General features: G+C 44.9%; 1 protein-coding gene across 6 annotated transcripts in view; it reads right to left on the bottom strand.

The window, feature by feature from the left end:
* The window catches only part of FAM219A (family with sequence similarity 219 member A), a gene marked incomplete at its 3' end in the record, with an annotated part of 90,802 nt that overhangs the window by 34,904 nt on the left and 40,435 nt on the right, over nt 1-15,463 (bottom strand). The gene's annotated exons all lie outside the window — the stretch shown is intronic.

Here is a 15,463-nt window from a genome sequence, read left to right as displayed (position 1 = left end):
CCTATGCTGTGGCTAACCGGAAAGATTTAATTACAGTATCTGTCCACACAGCACCTTTCACTGTCACCAAAATCCCCCTGAAAACCAAAGCTCCCCAAACACAGAGTCCGCTCTATCATGCCTATTTGCAGACAACCTAATCCAAGTAGTGTTGTACTCTATGGTACAGCACATCAAAGGATTCAGAGAGGGACAAACTACCAATTCAAGCAGTTCTACCACTGCTAAAACCACTTAAAGTCCTTTCACAGCAAACTTCAAACCTGCTGGAACTATCTCTACTTAGCACCATAGTAAAAATTAAAATTGGTTTTCAAACATGTTCACTTCTTCCCAGCTAGAAACTAGAAACTAAATTGAACACGCATATACAAACACATACATGCGTATGTAAATTTGGATTTATAATAGGTTGAGCTGCACCGGGAAAAAAAACACATCCAATATTAGGTCCAATATCTGAAGAAACCATAATTTTGTGAGAAATGGAACACAGCATGAGAAACTAAATACTAGAAAATACCAGTCCAAACCAGTGAATTGATATTGCCCATCTCACAGTTTCTGGGGTTTGTGTATTGTACACAGTCTCTTACAAAAAGGCAACCCATCATTTGGCAATGACACCTGGATGCACGGCACAGTTACTGAGTTTCAAAGCAAGGTACCATCATTCTTTGCCCTCAGTAAAAAAAACACTCAGTGAGCCACTGTCCCTTCCTCCCCAGTGCCTGCCTTCTTTCTGCAGTGCATGTTAGCTCTTTTTAATACACTGAGCTCTTTTTAATACACTGTGCTTATGAGATAAAATGTGATTCTTGAATTAGGCTCTATCTTCATAGAAACTAGTCAAATAACATATATAGGGTTATAATGTTTCATCAAGATTTTGCTCCTTCACACTAGGCAGTAGACTTTGACAGTACTTAAAATGGATGGTGCTTACAAGATTTTGTATTCAACAACATTAAATAGATAATGCTGAACCATATGCAATTTCTTATGCTTTACTCTAATGCAGTCACTGCTGCACTTTTCCTCTAATGCAGCAGTTTAATGCCTGGCTAAAAAGGTTAGAGCAGGTTGCAAACAAACAAGCCAGTCTCCAGGAGAACACATGCATAAATGATGAATCACAAACATTTTAGATTAAAAATCCTACTTTAATAACCACACTAAATGACAAAATACAGCAGTCAAAATGCAAAAATACAGCAGCTGAAGTTAAGCGAAGCTAAAAGTGATGTGGTACACAGAAGAAAAACAGTTCTAACTTTATAAATGAAAATGATGAGCTGTAGCTAGGTACGGTCACTCAGAGAAGAGACCTTAGATGACAGGTTCCATCAGATGACCAGCTAGACAGACCAGGACTCTTCAGCCAGGGGGAGACAATGGATGGGGGCTCTGGGAGAAGTCTAAATAATCCTGAGTGGGCTGAGAAGGTGAATAGAGATCAGCTAGCCCTTATTTTCTACCAGCATGAGACATCAAATGGCAGTTAACACGCAGCAGCTGGAAACAAACTCAGTACTTCTCCATACAGCAGATGACGTACTGCTGTGGATGCTAGAAGGGGATCAGGAAAGGGTGAGAAAAATGAATGGAAGGAACACCCACCAAATTCAAAAGCACTGCTTCTGTCTCAGGCTGCCCCCAGGCACAGATTGCTGGACCGGGGGTACCAGGGAGGCATCACTATGGGCTCACTCTGTTCTTGTCCTCTTGAGGATACAACACAGGGGTAGGCAAGACCTTTAATCTGACTTGAAATAGCCATCCTTATTTTCTGTGTCAGAACCTATTCTATGATCTCAACTGAAGACCAGTTCTTGTGGTATCCTTGTAACATGGGATTGGTCTCCAACACACACAGTTGAAGGGCCTAGACCAGAATTCAGGCTGCAGGAAGGGATATTCATCGGAAGGACTAGATCATACAAAGGACACGGATGTCTCCCAGACATGCTAGAACCTCTCCAAGAGGGATGTGTAAGGTGGCAAGTGGTACCACCTGAGTCCAGGCTTCCTGGATGAGAATCTTTTCTCTGACAGTCTGGGAAAAGGCAAGATACAGCTGTTTTAAGGAGCATGACTCCAAGAGCTGGATGCATCCTAGTGCTACTGAACACAAGTCCTTGGAGCCAGTCTGCTGGCTGCAGGAAGGCATGAGAATAGACATATTACCAAGGACACAGTGCGATGGCCACATAATCACCTTCTGTGCTGGTGCATCCAGCATAGAGCCATGTGAACTCACAGCCAGAAGTTCACATGGCAGAAGAAGGGCCTGGCCACCCAGACTAGCTCAGGTTGACACTATTAGAATTATGCTTAAACTCTTTAAATCAAAACCAGCCCTTACTTTTGTCGGAAGCTGATGTGTTGACAGTAGCTCTTCCTCATGGATAACCTGCCAGTGACCTTAGACAGCCATTTGCATGAACAGAGGAAGGGGAGAAATGTTTTGAGGTGCCTTTGAGGGTTTGGACTCTGGTCCTGGACCAGAGAACTCAGCTGGAACAATCTCAAAGCAGGGTTCTAGATCAAACAAATAGAAAAGGGTTCCTAGACCTCCAAAGAAAACAAAGATAATTTTCAAAAAGGAATTCATTCCATCCTGTCTTAGACACTCATCTTAAAAGGAGACGAATACCCCCCTGGAGACATGTCTCCCTCTCCCCACTGACTACAGAGGAGGCCTGGCAACTGGTGGAGACTGCACCCTTGGCTCTGACACTGGAGGTGAGAATGATGAAGGACACAGCAGCAGACTCCATAACAATGCCAGCCCACACCAGGAATTAATCTCCAAGGTTTGAAATGATGCTTTTCTGCCCCAGCAGCATGGCATCTCTACAGCAGACCTGCAGGGGAACACGTTATGGTCGCACAACAGATCCATGACTCGCACAGAGGGATCACAAAGCACCAGAAGAGCCTGGGTGACCACTGCTGCGTGCATGGGCCAGGCCCCCTCCCTCCAGAGAGTAAAACAGATCCAAAAGGAAACCAAGCTGGGCCAGAGATAGCATTGCCAGTGCCAGTGGGTATCTATCCCTGGCCCATGAGTGCCGAAGCACTGTCGTACTTCCCATACATCACTTCATATACGTTCTGCAGCAACGCACAGGACTCCATAGTAACAACCCTGTCTGTGACAATGACAGCATTCCCACGGCAGCTCGGCTGGAGCTGCCTCTTTGCACGAACACTCTGCTTTTGTGCATACTGAACGGGTGCATTTCTCTCTCTATAGCTCATCCACCCAGAGAAACATTTACTTGACTAATTAGCCTTTTGCTTGTGAATGCCTACGAGCACACTGAGACTCACTGGGGGCTTTTGCTATTGGAATTCACTTGGAGATTTTGTCCTTTTTTACAAGCCTCCTTAAACAGATGCATTCAGCTCTGACCCCAACGTCAAAATCTCAGCTACCCGGTGTGACCAGTCCCAGGCCAGATGATGTGATTTCTATTTGCTCGCTGAGGGGAACACAATACTTCCAATCAAAAGGCAAGTGCCGAGATGTGGCTGCAGGGGCTCTAAATGGCTGTGGGAATTTAACACATTTAAGGGATTTTCTGTTCCTGAGGCCTCCTTATGTCTTCATTCCTGAGGAAAAAATACCTTCAATCAGGCCATTGCACGAACCTTTGGCTAGGGCCAGATTTTAATCAAAGTTTTCTCCCCACATACTCACTCCTTAATTAGGCATGTACAACCACAGCATTCAAATGGTGGGGCAGTTCCTTACTAGTTTGGTTTTTTTCTATAGGCTCAACACAATGGACCTTGAAAACTGCCCTTTGGCTAGGTACAGCCGTGTCTGAATGGTGTGTACCACATGCCATTTCTGATCATCAGAAATTAGTTCCAGTGAACCTTCATGGATCAGGAATGCTGTGAATCTTCAGTATGCAGGGGTACAGAGAGAAGAACTGAAACCACTTTAAATCGAAATCAGGGGTTTAAGGAAGATGGCATGCTCAACAGGGTTTTTACTCCTTCTCTTTTTTTAAATCCCCCCTTTCCTTTTTGCAGTACTTGGCAAGAAACACATCTGCCCCTATGCACCAGGTCAATAGCCTTTTTACTCTTATCATCTACCTCTCCCAGTAACCCGCACTGACTACAGGGGGGAAATAGTCCCAAACAGTCAGCAAACTGTACAATTACACCCTGAGCAAAGGAGCAGGGTGCTGGGTACAAACACACCCTTGTAGCACCTTGAGAAATGCAGCTTCCTTTGCCTTCCTCCACAGTCAAGACTTCTGACATCTTGCAAGCTTAACAAGCCTCTGCTTTCCACCCTGCAAATCCTCTGGGACCCCTGTGCATGTGGAAGGTAATGGGCACAAGCAGTTTCTGTGGCCTGCAGCTGCCCCTTAAAAAAAACAGCTGGAAACCGAGATGTCTCTATCTGCCCACCCTTCCCAATGCTAAAAACCAGTCCTTTTTACACCCGTAAGAAAATGTCCTCTACTCTGCTGTCTGTGGGAAATTCTATGATCATTAAAGCAGCTCTAGTTTTTGCTAAAAGCAGAAGGGCATGATTGCCCTTACCCTCTACTCTCAAGGAAAGACCCAATATACAGGGTCTTACCCACCACTTCTCTCCACAGTTCAGAGGCTTTGGTCTGATCATTATCAGCTGAATCAGTATGAGCTGACTGCTCAGGAGTATCATTCAGCTACCTTTGTCTCCCTCCTGTACCAACTGATGATGTACTTGTTGTCTTCTGTCCAACTTAAAGATGCTGGAATTCTCGGTGCCAACATGTGTGTGACAGCCTACAGCGAGCACCCGCGGCTCAGCAGACTCCTGCCTTCTGAAGCTGCCCATGTGGATCACACACTGCAAACAAACGCTAACAAGAAAGGACAAGCCCAAGCGTTTTGCTTCTTTTCCACATCAAACATTGAGTCTGGAAAATTTGATAGATGTTCTGTGCATAAGAGACTGACCTAGTGAGCAGTAAAACAAGTGTGAAAACGCATGCACCCCAAATACAGGGGGTACATTTGGGTCACCGAGAAGTTTCGATCACTCCCATGTTGCCATCCCAGACTCTCAGGCTAGAACATTGCTCCTGCTACTAAATATTTATGCCTTCAGTCTCTCTGCCCTGGGAACAGAAAATCTTGTGCTGTTCACAGATTCACTCTGCCTCAAGCTGTAGCGCACTAGGGTATCCTGAGAAATACAGCTGTAGGCAGCAGGCTTCTGGGGAGGGGACTCTGATGGGCACAGGTGGGTATGTAAAAGCACGATCTCACAAGTGTTTTGGACAACATATCTCCACAGCCTCTAGGTACCACTACAATATAGACTTGAAATATCTATGAACATAAAGTGCTTAAAAAACCCTCACCGGGAACCAACATGTCTGCCTATGTGAGAAACAGCATGAGAGAAGCTCAAAGGATGTGAAATTTATAGTGGATCAAGATGAATCCACCATATAGATGAACAATGGTCAGTATATAGCACGTTCAGCAAAAGAAAGGAAAGTGTCACAGGGGGATGTATGGCAGGAATGGAACCTGCAAACCTCACAAAAGACTCTCATGCTCTCCTCCGCACTCCTCAGGCTTCAGCTTAAACACACAGTTTTGGAATTCATTATTTCAAGGAAGATGTAATCCCCTCAGCAGTTCTACAGATAAAAACTAGAAGCTACAACCATCCAGGAACACTATAAGAATGGGGCTGTTTAGAGAAGAAAGGGAAGACTAAGGTGGGATACAATAGCTGTCTGCAAATACCGAAAGGGCCACCACAGAGAAAAAGGGAGTAATTTTATTTTTTTCAGCTTTCTGATCACCAGAATAAAACGATTACCTTAAATTGCAGCAGCATTGCAAGGAAACATCAGAGAAAACCACAGAGGTAAGGGTAAGGAGCTATGCATTTGCCTGGTAAAGTTGTGGAATTGCTGTTGCAAGGCAGGGTTAGAAACCAATTTGTCACTCAGAAAGTCAACAGAGCTGATCCAGTTTTGGGGCAGCCTGATCTGGATTTAGTGCAAGCTGGGAAGATCCCTGATCTTTTTAGTTCCCTTGCCCCCATCTATCTTAAGAGGAGAGGAGCTTGCTCCTAAGCCCAACTTATTTAGGCAGAACACCAGTTTATCCCAGGAATGAGAGGTTCTCCAAACCCCACTGCCAAGGACCATGGCTGGCCTTCACCTTCTCTCTGGGTAAGCTGATGAAAATAGTTTTTCTTTGAAGTCTCACATGTTGAAGGAACTCCAGAATCACATGGTGACCAGAGCAGAAGGCTTTCAGGAAGACGTGGTTGTCACTTTTCATCAACATGTGCATGCTGCTGGATCCAGAGCACTAACTGCTCATCTCAGCATCACCACTCTGTACCAAAGTGAAAATAAATGGCATTTTGGTGACACAGCAACTGATGCACTGAAATACATCCTGATAGCTACTGACTTAGTTTCAACAAAGCAATAAACAACAACTGTTTATTGACTTTCCACTAGCTCTGCCAATACACCAGTTACAACATTGCTGTTTTTCTTTTCTGAGCAACTGCTGAACAGATCTTATTTAACAGTAACAAATTAGGCCTGCAATATCCACTACAAGATCCAGATTTTGAGCCCGATTCATTTACAATTGTAAGACAAACTGGTATTTGCAGCCAGTTTTTTTTAACAATTGAAAAGCCACCAGTGTTAATACCGCTGCATGATTAAAACCTCAAGTCATATTAATTAAATTGCACCAGAATGACACTGAAATGACTTTGTACTGTGTACACCTGCAGCTGGGGTAGCTCAACTCACTGGCAGGTAACGGGGAGTTCACATCTTTGCTTTGTTTCAAATGGGGCAGAAGAGAAGTGCCAGTCTGCCTGTGTGTGCCGCAGTGCTTGAGCTGAAACAGTCCCTTGGAGCCCTGGCCACCAAGGGTCTGCCTGACTGCCTCATTCAAGCTGAACAAGATGCAGCAAACAGAAAGGCGTAAGCTGTGGAAAGGGAACAAGGCGTCTGTTTTCCTAATCAAAAATGACATTTGCAGCACAGGGAAGAAAGTATCTTTTTTTTAGATTATGATGTATGACTAATGCTGGGAGTCTACAGTAACAGAGGAAGCACTAATTCAGTAAGTAGACCAAATACTTTGGGAAAGCAACTGAGGGACAAGGAAGAAAAATGGGAGTAATTACATGATTTCTGTTAGATTTCCCTCCAAGAAACTAGCAGCACAAGTAGCCCACAGTCCTTTCCTTGCAATCATGATGGAGTATATTTAACACTGTATTTCCCTCCAGGCTCTTCTCACGCACATAACTCATCACTATTATCACATGCGTTTATAGGTTTGGTATCTTGTGCTAACTTTACATGACTTAAATTGGATCATTAACATTGCAAATTAGAGAAATGCCACACTGCACTCCCCACTGCCTGCAGCACTTGCGAAGCGGCTGGCATGTAATAACTATTTAAAACCAGCTATTAACTGAGGTATGTTTTCAGGATGCTTCTATACCAAAACATTTCCTTCCTTGTAAAGGATACATACATGAGGACATTACACCTTTCCTTTTGTACCTCTGATTATACAGCCACAGGTTTGAGATGCAACATAAGACATATGAGTATTTAAGGCATTAAAGCATCACAAATTCATTGGTAGTTAGTCAGTTTAGCAACCAGCATCTGGCCAAACCAGGATCTCAAAAAACCCCAAACAACTTACAACTCTCTTTACACCTTGACTCACAAGGGAGGATACTATCCTCAAAATTACTAAAATTTGAGAAATGTGTCAGAGTCAAGGTCACAGTGTGTTTGGAGGATGGAGGCAGGAACAGGAGCTTCAGCTCTTGGCTGCATGCTGTAGTCAAATCCTGTAGAAACACATCCTCTACACAACCCTAGTGTTGCCCCTAAGGGACCACAGCAGGATCTTGCAGTGACTGAATTCACACTCATTGGTTAGTGTTTAGAGCTTCTTTCAAAGGTGTGTCCCATTTTTACTCCTTCAAGACTTTAAAGGAGCCTCACCAAGACAGAAAGTTTATTTTCAAAGACAGAATTGAGTTTTCTACCTGAAATGAAGACTACCCGAGACTCTCATGTGTGGTGGAGAGAAACTGTGCTTCCTTGCCATGGACAACCCCAACACCCAGAGAAACTGGCTGAGAAAGTGCAAGACAAGTGTGTCATCACTGCCAAAATGCCATGGTCATGGGCATATAGAGAATGGTTTACGGATTCTCTCTGCATGCTCTTCCAGCTCTACATGAAAGACAAGATCAAAGTTTGCCTGAAGGAAACACTAAAAACATTGCACTGCAGAAATTATACATTCTGACAAAAATGTCCTGGCACAATACAAATGAGAGTAGGAGAGTCCTGTTCCACCAATGGAAGTTCCCTCCAGTGTGCTGGAGATTGGATAATTGCTTTCATAGGCCATGGACTGGATCCAGCACGGCAATATGATGTTACTAAGCTTTCAGAGCCTGCGGGTGTAAGAACAATAGCAGGAAAAGCTGGGATGGCTCCACATCCATATTTCAACAGACCAAGGGCTCCAATCAGTGGTTCAACGTCACAGCTATTACTAGCATACCTCTGGGGCCACTCGTTCTTTTCCAGATAGCTATTAGGATCCTTTTTTTAAGAAATGTGGCTGATTTTACATGCTCAACTCCTATACATGTAAGACAAATGAGGTCTTGCTTTTGCTCCTGGAATACCCCTGGCACCTTTAATCCAATCCCTGAAATCCTTTTCTGAGCTGTTTGATTGCTTCCCCTGTTCGCTCCTTCTCCAACAATTATTTTTCATCCTGCTTTTCTCCTCCACCTAGTAAATCTCGGTTCTCACAGAGGGCAGGAGTGTCCACCTCTGCAGGCTCTCTGACTGAGGTCTCAAGTCAACGACAAGACCCGCACGATGGACAAAGACCCCCCCTAAGTGTCAGCTTGATGTCAGATGTTTCTGGAATGCAACTGAGATGTGTGCAGACTGCAGTACCTTTTTTCAGCCTCTGAATTCATGTTGAAGCCCCAGGGATGCCCTCTTCATTGCACACCTACTTCATGTTTGCCAGGTCTATTGCCTTCAACCCAAGGCACCCTGGGGCAGGGTGTTTGCTGTCTATACAAGCTGAGTTTGTATGCCCGCACTTTAGTCAGCCTGTACTCACAACCAAGGGCATGGGTGGATCGTGTAAGTGCTTTCAGTAGGGAATCACTGCATCTCCCTTCAGGTACTCAGCCAAAACTGGTCCAGGAAAGAGTTAAAGTCACCACCATGGAAATCTCAAAGACTCAGGACCCTGCTTTCTAGGGAAGTTGAAAATCTGGGAATGCTGTGTAGCAAATGCAGTCAGGATGTTGAGAAAAAAGGAAATAGCTGTGCATTTGTCCAAGATCAAAGCTACACCTCGCCCCAGGAAGGAGGGATGCTGAGAAAACCAAGGAAAGAAGACAGGCTGTAAGAGGGATCCAAACAAAGCCCTAAAGAAGCACTGTGGGTACCCACCACCCTGGGATGGAGGCTTCAAGAGATTTCTCAGGAATAATAATAGACGCTCAGTGGCATTCAAAGGTCTTTAAAACATAGACTCTTCCAACACAACACAAAAGATGAACAGCTGGCCAAGGCTCATGCACTAACTGTATCTGTCACACTGCAGACAGGTGGGGATCTCGGCAGTGGACGCCAGCTTAGCCTGGATGGAGCAGGGGACTCCGCCACAGCCCATGCCTTCATACCCATGCAGTGCTGCCGCCTGGCCCCACAACCTGGGCTGATGGGTACAGCCAGGATCTTGGTGGGTAACGCTAACAGCTTTGAGAGGGCAGCACCGGGCAGGCAGGACTGCTCTTGTCCTCACCTCACCATGGTCAGTGTGGCCACCAGCTCAAAGTATTCAGCACGTTGCCATGAGCACAGCCTGAGAGGTCACTTGCCCATCCTGCAAAGGTGGATCCCAGCATTAAAACCTTATCATTTTCTGTCCACTAGAGAACAAAGCCACCTAGCTGAGTGCTCAGCAGCCCTTTTCTCTAGCACAACACTTTCAACTTGTCCCAAGAGATGGAGAGCTCAGTCATCAGATTTCCATATTTATAAGGAGAGAGTTTCTGTTTAGCCAAGCTTGTTACAGAAGTAACCCCACAAACAGCAGCAGGAGCAGCAGCATGGCAAACACCTCTGAGGGGTGGGGATGCAAAAGCTGAGGGAGATGTCAAGTCGCTGTCTACCTTGGCATGGATTTCCAGCCTTGTGCAAGAAATTGTGAGGGCACAAATAATTTTGGCTTCTAAAATAAGAGCGCACCTCGCCCCCACCCCCCACGCCTGTGTCTCCATGACTAATTAGCATCCAGGGGGATACAGATTCTCTTCTGATAAAGCGCTGTTTGGCTTCCTTCTCCCCTGACACGTTTGTATTAGAAATATCCTCATTATGTGACTAATCAGGGAAGCCGGGATGAAGGCACAGGAGCCGATTTAAAGGGAAATCACTGATTTTTATAAACGTGGCTTACAAATTATAATGCCTCCGAAGGGCAGGGATGCTTCTTCCCCTCCCAATTCTGACAAAAAAGTGCAAAATTAAGGTCCCTGAAGAAAAACCTATTTTTATTCCCAGAAGTGGAGGCTTTTATCATCTCCCGTTTGCTAAGCTTGCTCCCAATTCCCTTGGTTATTGCAGGGTTGCAGTTTATGCACTGCAAAAGTCCTGGAAAGCCTGCTGGTCCCACACTGGCCGCTGGAGCTGGGCTCAGCAAGGTGTCTGACAGCCCCAGCGCTGCCAGATGCTGTGGATGGGAAGTGACAAGCCTGGTTAGTGTTTCACCACATTGAGCTTAAAAGTCAGCAGCACATAAAATGCCAGCCATATTCCCAGCCATCCCTTGAGAGCATCTGAAGATATTTAGCACTGTTATCTTTCACGTAGCACAGTGGTCTGAGCAAAGACCAGAGCATATCTTAAATACTGAGGAAAACTGGGCTTGGCAGGAGCTGTCTGAAATAAAGGAAAGCAGACACCACTCAGCGTCACAAGGAGAGCGTTTGCAACCGAGAATTTCTTTCCCCTCCGTGCTCTCTGCAACAGAGCTGTTCTCCATCCGGCTCCAGCTTGTATCCTCGGCATCCCATTGACAGCGCCAGAAAGAGATATCAGGCCAGACGGCTTCCGCCTCGCTTCTTCTTTGAAGGCAGCCCCTTTATCAGCAGAAATCAAGCCATCTGTCCCTGGCCCCCTTCAAGAAGCCGCAGCAGATTGCGGAGCACAGGAGGATGCACTGCACGAGATAGGAAAAGGAGGTCGAGGGAGCTCATTGAATGCACAAAAAGCCAAACCAGATCCCTGGTTGAACTGGGAAGGGAGATGAAAGGATGACTGCAGCATCATTGCTCTGTGAGACAGGCTCAGGCACACGCACGCTGGCTTTCACTCTTTATTCAGCTCCTGCCGGCCTACTGCTCCTTCTGGACATGGACCAGCCCCAAAGCCCTGCACCAGCACTCCCAAAGGTCTTGCTGGAAAGCAGACTGCTGTGAGCCATGGAAGGTTTTGCCTGCTTTACTCTCTGAGTGTGACTGCCCAAATCTTTGCATTTTGACAGTTTTTTTTTCATTTGCTAAATGTCTACTCTTTGGGGGGAAATTTTGCACTCTGGACATTCATCTCAGCCTGACAGGATAGGGACAGTGAAAGGTGGTCAGGGTTAAAAGCAATACAGGGCATAGCTGTCAGACACCTGCAACAGGATGCGCCTCCCTGCTCTGCCAGGGCTTGTGCACATGAAGGACAACCGCTAACCGTTGCTGGTACTTCCACACCTGGTCCCAGACTGCCTTTGAGCGAAGCTCCAGAAGCCTTCTTGCAATGAAGAGAAATCAATGGGATTTAGGAACCTAACTGTCTGAGCCCAGCTAAGGCTGGTGGCAGGGAGCTATGCATTCAGACTGCCCAGAGCCACTCTGGGCTTTCCTTATAGTCCATTTTCCTCTGTTAAAGTGGCAGGGAACCGAAATTAGAAAAAAAATCCATCAGGGCTGGTTTGCCAAGCTCTCAAATACAGCTACCGCAGCCTAATTCGAGCTCCTGCAACCTACGTGCTACATAACAGTCTTTAATGACATACTCCGGTAAACTCTTTCCCTTGGTAATTCAGGAGCCAGCACGGACCTATGCTGGAGATGAATCAGGGTTACACAAGGAACAGAAGCCCAGGTACACGATTTCTTGCAGAAGTTGCAAGTCACGTAGGGAATAGGGGAGCAGACTACGTAGGAGGAAGGGCGATTGTGGTTATACAATTTGGGGCTGCCACAGAGAACTGGGACCTTTATGCTCTTACATGAAGTGTGGCGAGACTCTAAAACCAGATTTCCCACAAAGGGTCACTAATAAGTTCTCCCTCCTTTGCTGGGCTCCTGGGTCACAGCCCTGCAGTGTGATATGCTGAGTGCTTACAAATGCTATCAAAGTGAGCGGGAGCTGTGCTTTGAGTAGGTGAAAAGATATGAATCAGGAGGGGGAAAAAAATCATCAGGTGATAGGTATGTTGCACTGAAAACCCCAAATGATCTTCTGGCCTTAATCAGTCTCTGTCTCAAGCCCTGATCCATCCAGCCATAAGATCATGAGAGAGAAGGAAGGGATTCTGAAAAGACTAGGATCTGCTAAGGCTTTCTAATCCATACCCTGACCTAGAAGGAGGATGGCAGAGATGAACAAAGGCTTTGTGAAGTGCTCAGACACTTGTCTGTCATGCCAAACACCACAGAACAGACCACAAAATTACTTACTTGGCCATCAGGGGAATTTTGTTTTTTTGCCTTTCTTCATCTTGTGTGTATGTGGCTCTATGTGTTTCTGTGCCTGGTAGACCTATCGTCCCCCTGATGCACTGGTGTGTTCTGTAACCCTAATGCACAACCCTGCCAGTTTCCTTGCCAGCACTGTCCATACAGCTCTTCTCCTCTGAGAGCTGGAAGAGTGGGAGCTCTCGGTGAAGTAAGAGCAAGGAAACTATTACAACAAATCAGAGCAGCAGCCCTGACGTTTACCTCAAATTTACCAAAGGCCTGTGCTCATTCACCCCAAACAAGGTAAGAAATCTCTTTTGGGATGACCTGGTGCTTGAGAAAGTTCCCTTTCAAACCCCAAAAATTAGAGGGCTGTCAAAGGTGCTGAAAAAAGAATGTCTATTCCTTCTCATACTATTTATTTGTACTTTGGTGTAGATCCCTGTATCCTCCTCATCCATGAACTGCTGTCTTGTACCAGCAGGTCCATAAACTGCAGGAATGGATTCACTTCTCCACCCCTCCCCTTCATTCTACTGACTCAGCTTTGGGATCTGTGTATTTCAGTCCCACTAAGTTCTTAATATCTTGTGTTTTGGAGTAGGAGCTCATGTACCTTCTAGCCCCTTATCTTTTTTTTTTTCTCTCTCTTTGATTCTTTTCCTCATTCTAGCATGCCTTCTACTATTTGCTTCTTCAAGAAGAAGCAATTTCAGTATTTTCACTGTCTCTTTCTTTCTTGTTACAGACCCCTAAACTCTTCCTAACTCCATAATACCCATTTTAGGATGGGTGATCAGAAACACACACCATGTCCCAGGCAACGTACTACTGATCTAGAACGGCTTCACAGTTTTTTGTCTGCATTTTAATCTCCCTGAACTTTTGTTTGCCTTTTTGTCTCCATCGCCACACTGCACAGATGGCTTCATTTGTGTTCCCTGCAGTGATGCTAAGTTCTTTTCCCTGTGTCTCAGCTTTTCTACCCTCCTTTTCATCTTTCAAAGTGTTTTTGCAGGAGAGGTCTGAATCATTATCTCCTGTTTTATATTTGGGAAAACTGAGATTCAGAGAAGTGAAGCTGCTCAACACAAGAGCAGGAGAGCAGGGTCCTCCTCCAGGGTTCTGTCACCTGTGATAAGAGAATTTTCATAAAGGCATTTCTACTGAATACATTTGACAGCATGCACCAGAAAGCAATAAGTACCGATATTACACTTCAAACTACACTGCAGGGAAAAAACTGTGGTCAGGAGCTGCAGTTCCAGGACTATATTACAGTCTCCTGAAAAGTGGTCCCTTCCTGCAAACATTTGATATTAAGCAGAAAATTACATAAACAAATCACAAGTCTCAGAGGCCAGACTGTTCCCCAGACATCTTAAATGTTGATCTCAGTATACAAGCTTGTTTCTTCATACTATCATCTTCCTTTTCCAGCAAGATGCTTTTCTAGAATTTGCCTTATGAATGGATTTATGCTCTTTGCTTAGTTAATTTTCTCAGGAACTCACTCCTTTCTCATTATCATCTAAACTACTGTAATTCAGACAGAGCTCCCCAATGTTTCAATTATGTCATACATCCCTGATCAATGCAAAGAGTTGCCTCTCTACCTATCTGTCATATCTGACAATTTCTTCTCCCTGTGAGCCTTGTTCACATAAGGAGCTCGCAAATAAAAGGGGAAAAGCAACATGTGATCTTAAAAACCAAATAAAAAAAGCACAACCTTCCTCCTAAGGTACCTTCCTGGTTGTAAGTTTGGAGGTTAGGTCCACATTTGTGTCTGTTTCTTCTGCAGTGTGTACAGAAAAGTGGTGACTAGAGAAGAGTCAACAAAAATGGCACCTTCTGCAAGGGTTTCAATTTGGTCTGTAGGTTGCCTATAGAATTAATACAAGGGGAAGCATTAGGAAGACCTCTCATTACCACTGAAGCCTTTTAGCTTAATGAGGATGGCTTAGACAATACGTTCAGATACAGGAGTGATAGTTCACATGAAGTTTCTGTAAGAAAGGTCCCTTGAGCCTGGTTCTACCTCTTTGTCTTCACAGCTTTCAATTAACACTGCGGGTGGGCACAGAAACACTTTCAGTTCATTATTCTCTTTTCAAATACCAGTGGACATGAGATATTTAGCTGAAGCAGCCCTTTGTAGATCTTTTAAATTCCATTATCATTAAAAAGACAGGCATGGGAAAGAGATATTGTTTTCCTTACCTATTAGTTCCATCTTCTGCAGGGTAAAAGCAACCTTGTGCAGTAATTTAGGGTTTGCAACATCTGCGCTGCTGGAAAAAGCTATCTGAAATGTAAATCTTCAGAGCAATGATAGATTGAAGCTGCACTCAAGCGCTTGACTTATGGCGGCACAAATCAGGAACGCTACTGGCTCAAATATCCAGAAGCCTCCCAATGAAATAAAAAATGGTAAATAAATTGAAGTCTCTCTGGGTGAGCATTCTCATTATCTGGCTATACAAGATAACGAGCGAATCACCGAAGAAAGCCTGTCATTAGCTGTTAATTGAAGGCACTTTCAGAAAGCGCTTCTTAAACCTTGAAAGATAGACTGTCTTTCCAGCTGCTACCTAATGTGTATATTAGAGCTGCATTAAAGCAGTCTCATTAGGTCCCTGCCCCCAGCAC

This window comes from Vanellus vanellus (assembly GCF_965231255.1).
Source record: "Vanellus vanellus genome assembly, chromosome: Z".
NCBI classification, from domain to species: Eukaryota; Metazoa; Chordata; class Aves; order Charadriiformes; family Charadriidae; genus Vanellus; species Vanellus vanellus.
Note: the sequence above shows the minus strand (reverse complement) of the source record. Positions and strands in the feature narration are given on the sequence as shown.